The sequence below is a fragment of the Rutidosis leptorrhynchoides genome, chromosome 1, assembly GCF_046630445.1.
Source record: "Rutidosis leptorrhynchoides isolate AG116_Rl617_1_P2 chromosome 1, CSIRO_AGI_Rlap_v1, whole genome shotgun sequence".
NCBI classification, from domain to species: domain Eukaryota; kingdom Viridiplantae; phylum Streptophyta; class Magnoliopsida; order Asterales; family Asteraceae; genus Rutidosis; species Rutidosis leptorrhynchoides.
In genome coordinates, this window is record NC_092333.1 from 686,380,997 (window position 1) to 686,398,184 (window position 17,188).

Below are 17,188 nucleotides of genomic sequence, written 5' to 3' on the forward strand. Positions count from 1 at the left end.
TGTATGGATTGGGTTTGGTTCGTTGGCATAAAAGCGAAACCAGAGTATCTATTTTCTGGCCCTTTGAAACTAAATTTGAGTAGGGTTCCCAAATTTTGGTTGTGAGGTTCAATTTTGGTTTCAAAATGCCACATCTCACGAAGTTGTGATGCTAGATCAAAATGTGATAACATCAAAGTTCCAAAGTACAATATAACTTAAAAATGTTTTCTATGTTTTAACATTACAATAATTTGTTGGCCACTTAATTAAAATGAATCATAGTTTAGCAGTTTATCTTGCGACTTGATAGAGTAATGATGACATTCTGTATAAGTTGGTCACTTGATGAAAAAAAGTCATTCAATGAGATTTCGTTCGTTTTTTTCCCCCTTGAGCCTGGTCTTGCCTATCATTGTATTTGGTTTGATAGGAAAATCCCTTGATTATGAAGTTTTCGTTTTTACACTAAAAAAAAGAGGCCATAGCATAAGTGCCTAACATAGCAACATTACAACATATTACGATGAGATCAACTTGCCTTCTGTGGTACCAACCTCATTTTCGTCACGCAGTGAAAAAACAACGCAAACAGAATCCTCGGCCTCACCAACGACATTACCATTCACACTCTCGAAGACCAATGCCTCTTGGACCTTCTCAATGTGTTACACGTGATAAGAATGTCCCACCATTATAATGCGGTTTGTAATGGACACGGAGATTTATTGGGTAACAAACTATACAATTTGAATGACGAATTAATTTCATTAACCCAAACACCTGACACCGCCAAAACCTCATCATCAAGATCCGATTCCACCGATTCATGAATGTACTTAACGCAATTAATTTTGATAAAAGAGAAGGAAGGAACAACGTTACTAAGATAAGAGGAAGAGTTGGCGATTGTCACAAACTTCAGGTCTTCATATTGCTCCCTTATCTCAAGTAATAACATTCTTGCGAAAACTGGCAAAGCGGTAGTTACAAACAATTTTTAAAGACAAATTATATTAGCTAAAATGACTGTAACTGTCTAAAGAGTAGTCAATGGAGTGAAGATTAACAATATAAACATTATTACTAAGAAACTATAATCAGCCTTCAATATAGTTCTTCATTAGCATTTGCTAATTCATCTAATGAGTCATATATCTGTTTTCTTATTACCATTGCAAGTAAACACCTACTTGTTTTTATACCTTATATAAACCCACTTTTCTCAAAAACTATAAACTTAACCGCATCATTTTTCATAAGACGAGTTGTAAGCAGTGTGGTAAAAGTAAAAATAAAAGTAACAGCTTGAATTATTTTAAAAATATCAAAGCTTATTCAAGTAATAAAAATATAATTGTTCAACAACTTTCATCCTTATATAACGATAACTATACAATGATAATAAACAGTCCAAGTTTTATATACCTTCAGTATCGAGGCAAAAAGAAAGGTCACTCGACGATAGCGGTCCATCAACTGAAAGGGTAGTGACACATACCAGCAGGTTTAAAGAGGGAGGTGACACGTGGAGGGAAAAAATGAAGCGATTTGGATCAAACCCTCGCCACACCCGTTCTAATACATCGCCCAATTGCCAAAAAAGCTAGGAATCATTTGAGGGAAAACTGAGGTGTAAAATATATAATCAATATTGAATGATGAAAGAATGGATGAGAACACCCTCAATGGTGAGTTTGAAACAGAGTATGTAACTATACTTTAAATGACATACCATGAACTGTAATGTAGATCATTCAAATTAAGAATTTTATATATTATACATTGATTTACATAGTTGAGCTTCTGTTTGTACCTCTGATTTCATTCATCTTATTAGCAACCACGTCGAAATTTTTTATGCTTCTGGCGGACCACGTCGATTTGTTTATGTTGGGTATGTGTCATTTCTACACAGAAACAATGGCTCTAGTGTGGTTGCTAATCCTGTGATCAACAGAAAATATAAATCAGCAATATTATGATACCTCTTCAAGCGCCTGCAGAGCTTCAGGATGCCATCAACTGATTTCAGGGGCCAGGTAGTTACTGATCTCCTTTAACTGAAACACATTACAAACACCAAACACTACTATATTAATTCGATAGTAACGAATAGTAAATTTGTCGGAAGCATATAACATGAGCTCCAATAAGCGAAAATTAAAGTCGTTAAAGCGATCACGTACTAAGGATCCTGCAGACCTCCAATAAGCGAAATGAAATCTACAAAAACCAAATTGACAATAACCATAACCACCTTTATATCGACGATGACACAAATTAGGGAGTTAAGTGTTTGAAAATGTACATCATTAATTCTCAATCGAATAAATAAACCAATACTATATGTGAGTGAAAAGCATATATTCTCAATCGCAAAATGGTTGGTTCAACCTACTAATTGAAAGAAACATCAACATACAAACATGCTTACCCATCATCAGCTAGAAACTTCTTCTTAGAAAACCTTAGACGTCGCATAATAACAATCATAATAACACGAATCACGTAACATATAACATAAACAATTAATACCAAATGACACCAACTCCTTCAGTGTAACTGATGATCATTACGACACTGTATATTCTTGAAATGTAGTTCCTTTCTAACCACAATAATAGCATACACAACAAAAAAGATAAGAAATTGAAAGCATAGTCTCAAATTACCTTTCAGAAAAAAAAAACTTTAGAAGAAAGGAGCAAGTTGGACATGTACCTGTGAAAGCAACATAATCAAACAATTAAACATTTGATAACCGATTGGAACTAATAAGTAACCAACAATTGAACCCTTGGTAATTAAACAATTAAACCCTTCATAATTGTTTGGAACTAATTGTACCACATAGTTACATATAAAAATAAAACTGAACATATAAATTGAAACCACGTACACAATAAGCAAAGACAGAGTAAAATTAAAACCAAAAATTAACAGGAACCACCAAAAAATATCGCAGATTGCAGAGAGCGTAGATTTAAAAAAAAATAAAAAATAAAAACTTAAAATCAACATTACAAACCCTAGGAATTGACTTTTAATGTCACCAGAGTTGATTATCACCCATAAAATCATTCCAATTTTCAAATAAATATAAAAAAAATAAAAAATAAAAGACTTAAAATCAACAACACAAACCTTAGGAATTGGCATCATCTAGTTTGTGATTCTACCCGCAGCGGTGAGGGGTTTCGTTGTTGTGGAGAGTTCAGGCGACTGAATCTGGTCAAGAAAAGCAGTTGATGTAGCCACAAATTCACGCAATTGATTCCCGTAAGTGGTGGTTCGTAACGTTGCAATCGGATTTGTGGGTGTTGATGGTGGCGGCGATGGCGGTGGGGGGTGGTGGTTGGGGGGGGGGGAAGGTCGCTGCTGTTACACTGTAGGTGGTTGCCAGTGGGATTCTTGGGTTAATTACGCTAATTAGTATATAGTTAAATTAAATTTTCTAATGAAAGTACTAAGAGCCGTCATTAAGAATTAAATATACGCATAATTTAGTAGTACATGAGTCAATTATTTTATTTCTATTATCAATAATGACAGAAGCCCCCTTTTGCCGTTTTTGATTTTTCAACGTCGTTTTAGCAGTCAACAATTGTAGGCCACTGGAATGAAAATTTGGGCCATGGCCCAATGACTCTTTTACTAGTTTTAAATATAGTAGTAGTTTTATAGAATAGAATTATACTATATACTAATTCTCGTAAACAGTATAACAACTAGTTGTGAAGCCCTCACTTCGCGTCGGGGGTTTCGTTTTAAATGCTAGTTAAAAAAAAATCTTGATCTATTTTGTAAAAAAGAATTTTTTTCGACATCTAACATTGAAGGGTTGTTCCTTTTGTGAAAGTTGCTTCTTTTAGCGCTAAAGTTAGTTGATATATTTTGTAAAAAAGAATGTTTTTCGACATCTTTTGGTAGCATTGAAAGGTTGTTCCTTTTAAGAAAGTTGTTTCTTTTATCGTTGGAGAAAAAAAAATGTAGCACAGTAGTGGCCTATGTGGGTCCTATTGTTTGACCACAGTGTACAAGTCAGTAAAGCGTGGTGGGTGTTATTATTCAGTATTTTTTGTGTTAGTGATGGGATAAATAATAATTTAGAATATAAGCATAAAGTAGGGGGCTCGATTTGTATTTTAATGGAAGTTAGGGGGTTAGGTATAAAGTGGGGGGTTCGATTTGTATTTTAATGAAAGTTAGTGGGTTATGATTATGAAAAATGAAAAACTAAATAGTACTATTCATAAAAAATAAGGTAAATTTTGTCTGGTAAATAGCGTTTTTTTTTGTTTTTTTTTGTTTTTTTTTTAGAAGAAGACTCGGGACCCTTCCCTTCTCAATCAAGATACGCCACTACCGCCTCCTCATGATCACCATCACCATCCATCGACATCATCATCAACAATAACATTCTTGCGGCGATTTTTTTGCCGACTCCGCCCCCCACCACCTGCGTCTCCACCGCAACCAATCCCCGTCGCCACCGCCACCAAATCAATTACGCTCTTCATCTTCTACTTTTAATATGCCACAGGTGATTCCAATTTCATTTGAATTCGATCAAAAGCAAGATAAAATCCACAACATAAAAACCCCAAAAGTATAAAATCCACACCCGTTTGGCCTGTTTGCACACCATCATAAGGTAAGCTACTTTTCTAGGGTGTTATTATTTTCATGTTTTATACTTCATGTTAAGTAATCGCAAACTGCATAAAGTGTCATATAAGTATGTAGGTTATATATTTTCTAATTCACAAACTTCAAATTTTGTAATGCGTACAACCTGTTCGATGAAATTACCAAGAGAGAACAATAATTACATAAAACGCTATAAGCTTTGACGCAATTTTTAGTGCAAATTAGTATATAGTGATGCTACATTTCCAAAATATGATTACTATGACATATATAGTGGCTTAAACAGAGAAGGTTTTATACAATTAGTATTCAGTAACTAATCAAGAGAATGTGTTTGAGCCACATCGTGAACGATCAACCCGCCAACTTTTGGAGCTTTCGAGGGAATTAGACAACAGTTAAGGAACCAAAACATGAAACCTTTAATTTCTGTTATAATTAATAAAAGGCTGCTGTTCGATGTAAGCTGTTTTTTCAGTTGTGTTTATATTTGATTTATTTGCATTTTATTATAGTTAAACAGATTTGTTAATTATTTGTTTGTTGATTGTATTAGCGAGCTGTTGCAGTTCATAATAGTATGAAAAATGAGCTGCCGATGGTATAATTACTTTGAAGCTACTGCTATTTCTACTGCATTTAAACCTAGGTACGTATCACATTATCTACATATTTTTTAGTCCATATTTGAGTTGTGTAATGTGTATTAAACTTTGCTCATTGCATTTGCTAAGTTAATAAACTTCTATTTCTTTGTTTAGAAATTCGACTACAGCCCACATAATAGTCATAAGGTTGTACTTGGGTTTGATATAAACTAAGGAGAAACACTTGCACTTAATAAAAAATCGGCCAACAACAGTGCATAGAGTATTATCAATTTACATGTTGGTTAGTTTGTAAAAGACTATGAAATAATATCCACTATGAAGACTTTATGTAACATGTATAAGGCTTAATGTGTGTATTGAAGGTTTGTTTAATTGTTAGTTTTGTTGATAAAGTAGGGATGGTTTCGGTACGGAACGGGTACCGAACCGTACCGGAACCGGAAAATACCGATCGCGAATTTACCCAATATCGAATACCGATACCGTACCGTTTTTTCAATATCGGTACCGGTATTTTTCGGTATTATACCCGTTTGTCCCGAATTTACATTTTTTCGATTTTTATTATTTTCGGTATTAAATACGTTTTTTCGATCTTTTTTGGGTACGGATACCAAATGGTACCGATACCGAATTGGACCGACACCGAATGGTACCGCTACCGAATTAGCTTAAAATCAAGGACCGGAACCGATATCGAATCCCTAATCGTTAGTTTAGTTTGCTGATCACACGCTTTAATCGAATTTGTGCCTTGATTGTGGACATGTTGCCATTATAAGGTAACTAATTTTTTGTTGTGTGGTGTTGTAACTGGAACACTTATTAGGTGCAACAACCATATGTGTTGTTAATTTGAAAATGCATTTTTTAGTAAGTTGATGAACATGTATTTCGTTTACACCCTTAGTTGTGACTGTATTTAGTTAACCACATGAATAACATTCTTCCTATTATTATTTGTAATATATCTGTATACTAAATTGTTAGTATTGTTGTTACCATCTGATTTTGCTAAGATTATATAGATGAACTTGGAAATCAGCATGTATGAGTCTTTTTTAGTTCTTATTATGGTCTTTAGTCTTTACCGCCACCATTATTGTTCATCGTGTATAATCATTTTCACTCTATGGTATGTAGATGTTTCGGAAGACAATAAAACCGCAACTATATCACAAAATTAAAAAAAAAAATTGCACACCGCCGCAAAGCGCGGTCCACTCTACTAGTTCCTATTAAATTTAGTCTCTATACCATTACTTTCTAATCGTACACCACTGTTCATCGACCCATGTTTCATAAACTATCAAACAAGTAAAACTACAGGGACTGTTATGTAACATATGTTCAGATTTATATCTATTCTATTTCTATTTCTATTTCTATTTCTATGTATATACAATCATTGAAAAGACAAAGACACGTACGCAAATTATGGGCACAAGCGGAGCCCCAACTTCAAACTCGGCTCAACCTGGACAAACTTAGCTTATTACTTGATCATATCAATAATAATAATAATAATAACTAAAAAAAGAGCCCGCGCGATGCCGCGGGGGCCTTTGGGTTGCGTATTCAAAGTTAACGGAGCGTATTATAGGTGTGTACATGTATTGAATATAATCCGAGGTATTGAGCGTTTTTTTAAGTGCTCGTTCCGCGTATAGTTAGTCCCGTTGTGTTCGTAAGTTTTTTTGAGTTGAATGGTGGGCGCGGAAAAATTTATCTCTCACCGAGCAAGAAAATAGGGCCCACTAGAAATTCGGGTGGGATTAGTTTTTTTTTATTTTAATAAAATTGTATATGTACACTTTTTACCCTAAGGAAATGTGCATTTGAGAGGTCATTGTGTAAACTGAGGCGAAGATGAGGCACCAAATAAAGTGCGAAAACAAACTCAAAACTACATCCCAAAATAATTGGAACTACACCAAATTTGGTGGCTAGTAGTATATAGGGGTAATAATAATCAATTCTGCGAAATCTTTGTCTTAAATCCAAAAGCGGTGACATTTGCTTTATTCCTTTTCATTATCTTATTGTTAATAATTAAAATGTATTTTTTAATGTATAAGTTTAATATTTAAAATTACCACAAGTTGAAATCAATATTCATTCTTTCAAATCCAGAATCCAGATTAGTAAGAAAGTTAATTACTTTTTGACATTTAGATAATGTATTTTTTCTGTTTGGTGTTCTGTGCTAATGTCCTGCCATCACCATATATTGTGTAACATTTTTTTTTTTTAAAGGCAAACATTTTATTTTATTAAATACACGCAAATAGCAATACAACCCGGAAACCACACGAAAACTACAAAGACGAGACGATATAAGCGGATGCTAAGGAAGCACCCAACATAATATCATCAATCCAACCATAACAACTCGAGCTACAATTCACACACGATATACAAAGGAATAAGATTATTGGATTATTAGCCGTTTAGGATCCAACAACCAAGTATGCCACTCGATCGGCAAGGATTTACACTGCTTCGCAATCAATTCAAAGCTTTTTACTTGAATTTCATTAAGCGCCACCAGAGGATTCCAACTTGCGTTTTTGAAAACCTTTTTTTTTTTGAAAGATCAACAATTTTATTAAAGAAAAAGAAGTACAGAGAGGGCCAAAGGCCATAAAACACGAAGCATACACACGAGAGCATTTACATGTATAGCTAGTCCCTACCGATCTAAGAGGTATACTCGAACTATGACACAGGGAAAAACCCTCAACTCACAGGCTAACTCTCAGCTTTTCCTCACTTTAGATAAGCTGGGTCGATTATAATTACAGTACTAAAATATCTTAGCGACAAAGCAATTAATAACCGGCACCATTTAGGTACTAACTAAGAGATCACCTGCGAGAGAGGATGAAAAAACCCTGAATTATTAACCGATACCTTCTTTATTTGGCGGGTTGACATCGAATTTTCTCGGGTTTACTAGCCAATTATGCCAATCTATATACCCATTTTTTAGCCTCGATGAAATCCATTCAAAGGATTTGATTTGAATTTCGGAGACTATTTTAGCGTTGCAAAATCTGGTCTTATTAAACACGTGGTCGTTTCTATTTTTCCAAATGAAGTAGCTAGTGACCCAGACTATAGCTTGCCATATGGAGGCTCCGGTTGCCGTATGAATTTGTGAATTCGAGCCTTTTGTGAGTTCATTTATATCCGCGAAAATTGTTAAGTTAAGGTTCCACCATTTGTAAATTCTTTCCCATATATCAAAAGTCGTTTTGCAGAGGATGAATGAGTGATTTATGGATTCAATATCGTCGTCACAAACCGGGCATCTAACAGAATCCAAATCAATTCCCCGACGATCTAATTCAGATCTTACAGGTAATTTATTTTGGGAGGCACGCCACATTAGGATACCCACTTTTTGTGGGATTAGATTGTTTCTAATAGTAGGTTTGACATGTGTATCAACAGAGGAGTTTAACATCTAGATCAATGACTTCGTGGTGTAAATACCGGAGCAACACGGTTTCCAGACCCAAACGTCAACATTTTTACCCGAGCATTTGGCTACTGATAGCCGATTTTCGAGCTGTTGAAGGTCAGAAAGTATACGCCATCTAGAAAGTGTCGACCATTGCCATGAGAACTGTACACGTCCCTCTACACCGGTCCACTGCACCCTGTCCGAGACCATCGCCAATTTGTTTGATTCGAGCCTGAATAACTTTGGGAAAGCTTGCTTTAAAACTGTTTCGCCAATCCATATGTCATGCCAAAACAATGTTTCCGTCCCTGAACCAATAAGCTTAACAAACTCGTTAGTAATATCACACCCTAACTTGGTTAGGGTGTGTTTGACATTGATAATATTGGACCACGTAGTGCCGGTTAATCCTTTGATATTTGTAGGATTAAGAGAGATACATTCTAGCCCACCGTTATATCCATAGATACTTTTTTATGACCTTTACCCAAAGTGCCTCCTTGTTTGATAAGAATTTCCACCACCATTTAGTTAGGAGGGCCAAATTTTTATTTTTTAGAGAACTAATGTTCAACCCACCCGAATCATAAGGTAACAAAATTTGGTTCCAATTAACCCACGCCATCTTTTTTTGTTCATTAGAACCACCCCAAAAAAAGTCTCTCCTAATTCCTTCAAGGTCTTTTAAAACACCCACCGGGGCCTTAAAAAGTGAAAAGCAATAAAGAGGTAGACTAGAAAGGACCGACTTGATTAAAGTGAGTCTACCTCCGAAGGATATAGATTTACATTTCCAATTCGCGAGCCGGTTTTTAAATTTATCGAACACAGGCGTCCAATTTTTATAAAGTTTGAGGTTGGCCCTAATAGGTAGTCCGAGATAAATGAAAGGAAAGGACCCCTCAAGACAACCAAACCAAGATGCTAGACTATTTAATTCACTTTTAGATGTATTAATACCATATACGCAACTTTTGTTTAGATTTATTTTAAGACCGGAAAGATCCTCAAAACATTTCAGAATTTTAAGAGTGTTTCTAACATCATGTTTATTCCAATTGCCAAATATTATTGTGTCGTCCGCATATTGGAGATGCGAAACCGTCACATTATCATTACCCACTTTGACCCCACTAATTATTCTTTCATTTAGAGACTTATTAAGTAAATAATTTAACCCTTCACTTGCAATAATAAATAAAAAAGGTGAAAGGGGGTCACCTTGTCGTACACCCCGTTTTGGAAAGAATTGTTCGGTTGGTGATCCATTTATTAAGACCGAGATGGAGGTAGAAGATAGACACGCATTGTGTGACGACCCGGTAATTTCCGACCAAATTTAAACTTAATCTTTATATGTTTTCGACACGATAAGCAAAGTATGTAATGTTGAGTCTAGAAAATTTTGAAACAATGTTCATATATTCATTTGACCTTCGACTGCTCTCGACAATTCACGAAACAATCAAGTGTAAATAGATATGTGTGTATGTATATATAAATAATGATTTGAAATATAATTTGAAGTATTATATGTTGTTGTTATTAAAAATTAATAAAATAAACATAGGATATTATAATAATTATTATTTAAAATATATCTCTATATATAAATAAAGTATATTAAAAATAAATATTAAATGCTTGTAATACTCGTTTGATGTTTCGATTGATATTAAGCAAGTTAAATTCAAACTTATAAGATTTTAAAATAAACGGTGATCCGAAAATGAATTCTATAAATTATAGACTTATTAAAAATGTATTTAGGAGCTGTTTGTTAAATTTTAGAACTTTTTATATTTTACCCTGGATCGAGCGTGGACAGTTGATTTAATTTGTATTTAATAATTTTGATTAATTAATGACCAATTTTATATCATAATGACTGAAATAAATAAAGAAAATTAATGTAAAAATTTGGAATTCTTCCGAATACTTTTATTCGCCACTGATTTGCAACAGAGTACGATATAGCACCTCGTGGGAAAACTGTCTGTAGCAACACTCCAAATGTCAGACTGCTGAACTGTGTGCGTTTCCTTTTCATGTCCATTAAGAATATGAATTATGAGTAAAATATAATATAATATTATAATTTGTTATCTGTCAATTTTTTTTATATATACTAATATACAATACGGAAGTAATATTAATATATCCATCCATCCAGCTCATTTTTTTTGTGTACGGAGTAATATTAATATATCCATCCATCCAGCTCACTTTTGTCTTTCTGCTTAAATCATTGCACCATCCTCTATTACACTTCATTTATTTAATCAATCACCACTTTTCTTTCAATTCTTCTTTTCACTTTCTGTTATCTCTCACTTCTTATATATACAATCACATGATACATATAGATGTAGAAAAACCATCAATAATCACTCTCTTCCCATTTTGTTATCTGCCATGACTGCAAATCGCCACTATCCACGTAAAACCATCGATATCCAAATCTTCATTAACAACGAAGTGAACTGTTCTTCTCCACTCTATTACCTCATGAGCTGCACATGTCTCGATCAACTTCACCATCTGCAACCAATTACCTATTTACACTGTTAATATTTTTTCTTCTTGTTCACCAACTCCAACAAATAACACAACCTTATTATCACCATGATCACCTTTAGGAAACCCATCACCACCCTTATCTTATTCATCAAAACACTATTAACAAACTAACCCTTATGTGTATCTACCCCGATCCCTATTACTTATACTTTGTACGGTTATGTTTATTATCAACAAACAAACATCATCAAATTGGTACTGCATACCTCCGTTTTATATTGAAAACCGAACGCCACTCGATCATGTCTCCTACTCTTCTTGTAAATACATGAATGATTATCCCCACTTGTTTGGTGATCGACTTCAAACACCCACAACCCACAAACCCCGATGACCACCTTTCACCACCACACCCATATCAACACCACCGCCTCACCACTTTCAAACTCCTAACCGCCACCAGCCACCTAGCTGCCACGGGGACCAACACAAACCTAGAAAGATGTACACCACTCGCGTTGTTTTTCTTGTCCCTTCCTTCTGTCGCTGCTAACACAGCAGCTAATGCATCTATTTCTGTTTAATTGAGCACCATAGGCTGCTGCTACACTCACTACAACTATTATTCACCACTTATTTCTGGTTCCCGTTATTATAGCGAGTAAAGTGGGAGCATGAAAATGATTCAAAGATGTATGTGTTGTACATGATTTAATGATAAAAAGAGACAGAAAGTAACGAGTGATGATTGGGGTGGTAGGCCTAAATAAAAACTCAACCATTTAATCTTGCTCTTTTGATTCAAAAAAATAAGTAAGTATTATATTTGTTACGGCCATCTATATGTCATGATTTAGATAATGGAATATGATGTAATGATGAGGTATTCGATGAAGACAGCGTTTTTGTTCCCATTGCTAGCGTGTTCCAATTATATGTTGGACATAAACAAAACAATTGGATCGATATTTTTTTGTTGGGTCGAACTAGCTGTTGGGCTGTCTTATTGGATAGTAAAAATCTATTCATTTTAACTTGGGTCGAATAATTATACATATAGGGCTGCTGTTTATATGTTGTCATCAAGACCCAACAATAAATCTCTTAGGTATTATGATGTTAAGATTATAATGATAAATTCTGATAATGATAAAATGAGTTTTTAATGGCGAGATTAGGATCATAAGATAATGAATGCATGATAGTAGTTAAACGTGTATGGTGTATGATGAAAATGATGTTCGTTAATGAAGTTTATGAGGAAGACATATAAACCGTGAGTAAACATGAATGATGACGATGTTAGATAGAGTTAAGATGATAAAAATGATGAGGTGGTGATTCGAAGTTGATGGGATCAAAAGGAGACGATGATGAGGTCATTTTTGATGATGATACTGATTAAGATGATGGGTGAAAATTCTTATGGAACTATATTAAATGAAGTCATAACGATTCGTATTTTGTTAAAGGATTTAAACGTGTGAGAAGTTACCAGAATATAACTAATGGTTCATGTCACACCCCCAAAATGGACCAGGGGTAATTGTGACCAATCATATCATAACACAGTTGTATAAGCGAGAACGACTTTAAATGAGACGTTTTATTTATTAAATAAATAGCGGAAGCATTATTCAAAGTTTTACATCATAAGAGTACAGTAAATGGAAAATGTCTTAAACAAAATGATAAATATGAATGATGGACTTCATGCAAGCAGCAAAGCATACATCAATCATCTAGTAGCAAGTAGCAGCTAGCTCAATCATCACCTGAGACAAAACACGCTTAAAGTGTCAACCAAAAAGGTTGAGTGAAATTCATAGGTTTATAAATAATATCCAAAGTTTTAGACCACGAGATTTAGTTTAACGTTGATTGATATAGAAATATCAATCTAAAAGTGTTGCTGCATTTTGTAATATCGCTACTAAACAAGTTTACCCTATGACACCTTGTACTGTCAGTGTCGTGGAATCATTATTATGTAACCAAAGACCAACGGTCGAATGGTTAGAGACGTTACTCTCAATAGGCCTACTCACAATAATTAAGTTTGCATTTAAACGTAGCAATTAACGATATTACGGTAGGGATTTAGCATGAATCAAAGCATGACAGCATAGTTAACAATTTAGTACTTGTGTCTAAGTGTAAAACAGTTATAAAGCAAGCATGTGTCTCACCCCAAAAGTTATAAATAGTTAAGTAAACAATAAAAGTGGGGCTATGAAAATCACCTTAGTAGCACAAAAGAGTATTCCACGAAAGAATTGAACGGAAGGACGTGACCGAGATCTCAACCTAGAGATAGAACGTATGATCAGACATTGCCTAACAGACAATAGTATATAGTACTATATTGATAGTAATGGTTCACTAAAGAATTTCCATTCTCAGAAGGTTACTATTTATGGAAAGTTTTCACTTATAGTAATTTTCCAATTTTAGAAAGTTCGGGTTAATCTTTAGCAAGACGTTGTACAACTTTACTCAAACTTCGTTGCTATAAAATAAGTCAGGAATGACCAGATGTAACCGGGGGCCCAGGACTCTTGACCAGAATCTAAGTCATGGCATTCGAGATCCACAAGCTTACCCATAAATGGCAACCTAGACATCATTCACTTACGACCGTGAGTAGCGATGAAGTTCACATGAATTATACATTATCTTTGATTAACCTTCACTTTAGGTGTATACACACAACGAATTATTAATGTACTTAATAATTATATATGTGATAATATAACCTAAGTATTATTTAATATTTAGTTATTATACCTTAGTATGTCTTATATATATTAAATATAATTACCTTTAAATAAATACCTAAATTACTTCAAAAATAATAGTGTTTTATTAATCGAATATTATTCAAAAATGTCTAAATAATAAATTAAATATCTAAAAATTACATACATAATTTTTATAGTCTTAGTTAATCATATAAATTAGTAGAAAAATTTAAGAAAACGTTTTTATTATATTTTTGTATTTATTTTTGTTTTTACCCTTAATGTATTCACAAAACAATTTTAATTCTACATAATTACTAAATAGACCCAAATAATTATTTTTATAATTTTTATAAGTTTCTATTAGTCTAATAACCTGTAGAAAAATATTTAAAAAAATATTTTTTATTATTTTATATTTATTCTTAATTTACCTTCGAATTACATAATAATAGAGTTTAATTATATAATAAATACCAATTCGACCCAAGTAATTATTTTTATAATTTTTTCAGATCTATATAAGTTTTAAAAACTCAGAAAAAAATTATATATATTTTATTTTTGGTTAAAAGTATTTATTACGAATTTTACATTATTTTTACGTTTAAACACTACATAATTCGTATTTAATTATAAATAATATTCCATAAATTATCAAAATTATTTTTATGCATCATAACACTTATAATATTAATTATAACATATAAACATAATTAATTTCGAATTTTACAAAGAATATACAATAAATATAAATATAAATGACAATATTGAAATTTTTTTAATAAAAATAGAAAGTACCTCAAATTTTCTTCAAGGTTTTGAGATAATAACTTAAGTTTTTGTGTTTGGCAAGAAAAAATGAATGAGGAGCCATGTATTTATAGGTAAAAAATGGTTGGTGAAAAGAAAAAAAAAATAATAAAATAAAGGTGCCAATTTTGACAAAATAATAAAAACATGTTAAAAATGTTTTTAATAAGTTTTTGTTTTTGAAAATATTTAGTCAAAATTCATGGTCTCATTATTTAATTTATTAAAAAAAATCTTATTTCTTTTTATTTTTATTTTTTTTATAAGCTAAAAATATATATAATGATTAAAATAACTTATCATTTAATTAATAATTATGTTACATATAGTTTTAAATATAATACGCATTAATATTAACTAAAGTTATTTTATATAATTAGTGTAAACTTTAGTTAACAGAACGTGTCAACTAAAAGTAAATATTTGATCAACGTCGAATTTAATTATATATTACGTATGGATAACAACCCTATAGTCAAATTAGTCAATTCAGGTATGGAAATATGAGGGTTGTTATAGTACCTACCCGTTAAAAGAAATTTCGTCCCGAAATTTAGTTGTTGCCATTAATCGGTGTTGTTCGTACATAGACGAGGATATTTACGTTTTATTTGGTTTTCACGTTCCCAGGTATGCTCGGGGCCTTGCGTGAATTCCAAAGGATAGAATATTGTTCTGTTTCAAGAATTAAAATCATACATACCATAATTTCTACAAGTTCTTCTACGAAGTGCATTTTATTATTAATGCGGAGATCATTCAAAATGATGATGTTATACAAGTCATTTCAGTAAAATGGATATATAAAATGTGTTATGAATAATGTCGAGCTCATTTAAACCTTGAGCGTTTATGCCACAATGTTAGGGTAGACAAAACAGAGAGTAGTTCATGAAAATTATAGTCATGAAGTTTGATAGAGATCATCATTGTTTACAACAAGAATATTGTAATGATGAATATAAGTTGAAGAATAAAGTTTTATCACTATTGAATAATATGGATAGAACGATTCGATTATAGAAAGAGTATAAACGAAGCTATCGTAAAAGAGTGAATGAGTAAATTAAATGTTCGCCTTAACTTTTGACGTAGTCACGATTGATTTCCGGAATTCAAGGGATTAAAGGAAATCTTCGTAATCTATAAGATTTGATTATCCGGTATTTACGGAATTTTGGGATTTCTTTGATTAAATGCGATGAATTGCCTCGATTGCTGTGTTTGGAAATTTTGCTATAAATTAGCTTCTTCCGTTTCATTATCTTCATCACTTCTATACTTTCTTCCTAGATTCATACTTCCAAAAGATTTGTTAATATGCTCAATCCCGTATTGATATTTGTTATTATATTGACCATATATGCAGTCATGCTTCTTTTTCTTTTACCACCAGAGGAATCTGTTTACTTCTACTATGCTCTTGGGGTTATAGTGTTTTTAATTCTCCTGTGTCTTTATGTTGCTATACGCATTGATATACACGATTTGTAATTTCTGTGTTGTTATTGGGCTTTGTATTTTCCCTTATATGTCGGAGCTCTTTACCTTTTTATTCTGCTCTCGACTCTAAGTTAAGCGAGTAATGGTCCAGAATTTGTAGGTATGAAGTTTCGAATGAACCTAATGTTCTAAGCGTAATATCACGATTTGATTTGGTAAATTACCAGAATTACTGAGGATAGAACTATCAAGAATATATGTTCTTGATATGTTCAGAGATTAAGTAGAATGTAAGAGTCGTGTAACATGGTAAATAATGATTATAAAGTCTATGAATCATCATCTTCCATTAAAAATTTAGCATGGCTTACTGTAATATAATCACGTTGGCCTGACGTCATTATATTATACTAACTCATGCTTCAATTTCCAACATTTCTACAAAACATTTATAATTTAAACTTGAATTTTACTGAATATAGAAACTAAAATAGTTTCCTTTATAAAGATATCGCAAAGAGATACTTAATTGTGGACAAGAATCGTTATGAAAATATCTTCAGAAATATAGAGGATATTTATAACGACATTTTGGAATTTCTAAGTTCGAAGGTTGATGAAGAAAAATTTTCCGCAAGCTTTTAACATAACTTCGGAGCAAGATATTCTCTAAAGATTTCATCAGATTCATAATTACCTGGATTCTTTGAATATAGGGTTTGGTCCTTGTATTTGTCCTTGGTCTCCTCCATGGTTAGCTCAATCCATTTTTCAGTTCCAAATTTTCTTTTGAGCTTTTCCAACGTACCATTCTTTATTATCAAACTTTTGGCCATTGAGACCATCTACAATTTTGCTGTTTCCTCTGCATTTAATGCAGCCATATTTGATTCATCGGTTATCAATCCGAGATGGTTTCAAGAAATTTCATTTTTAGATGATTAAACGCTGATTGTAAT

The 17,188-nt window shown here is 32.8% G+C and overlaps 1 long non-coding RNA gene across 3 annotated transcripts; it reads right to left on the reverse strand.

The window, feature by feature from the left end:
* Positions 1-456: 456 nt before the first annotated feature.
* On the reverse strand, positions 457-3,420 carry LOC139886049 (uncharacterized). 3 transcript variants are annotated; one of them, XR_011772240.1, is made up of 5 exons: positions 3,127-3,420; positions 2,169-2,703; positions 1,968-2,042; positions 1,408-1,889; positions 457-951 (listed from the first exon to the last, which is right to left on the reverse strand). It is a non-coding gene; the product is annotated as an uncharacterized lncRNA (long non-coding RNA). The 3 variants fall into 3 exon arrangements; XR_011772241.1 differs by having other exon boundaries at positions 1,408-1,607; positions 1,796-2,042; XR_011772239.1 differs by having other exon boundaries at positions 1,408-2,042.
* Positions 3,421-17,188: the final 13,768 nt, after the last annotated feature.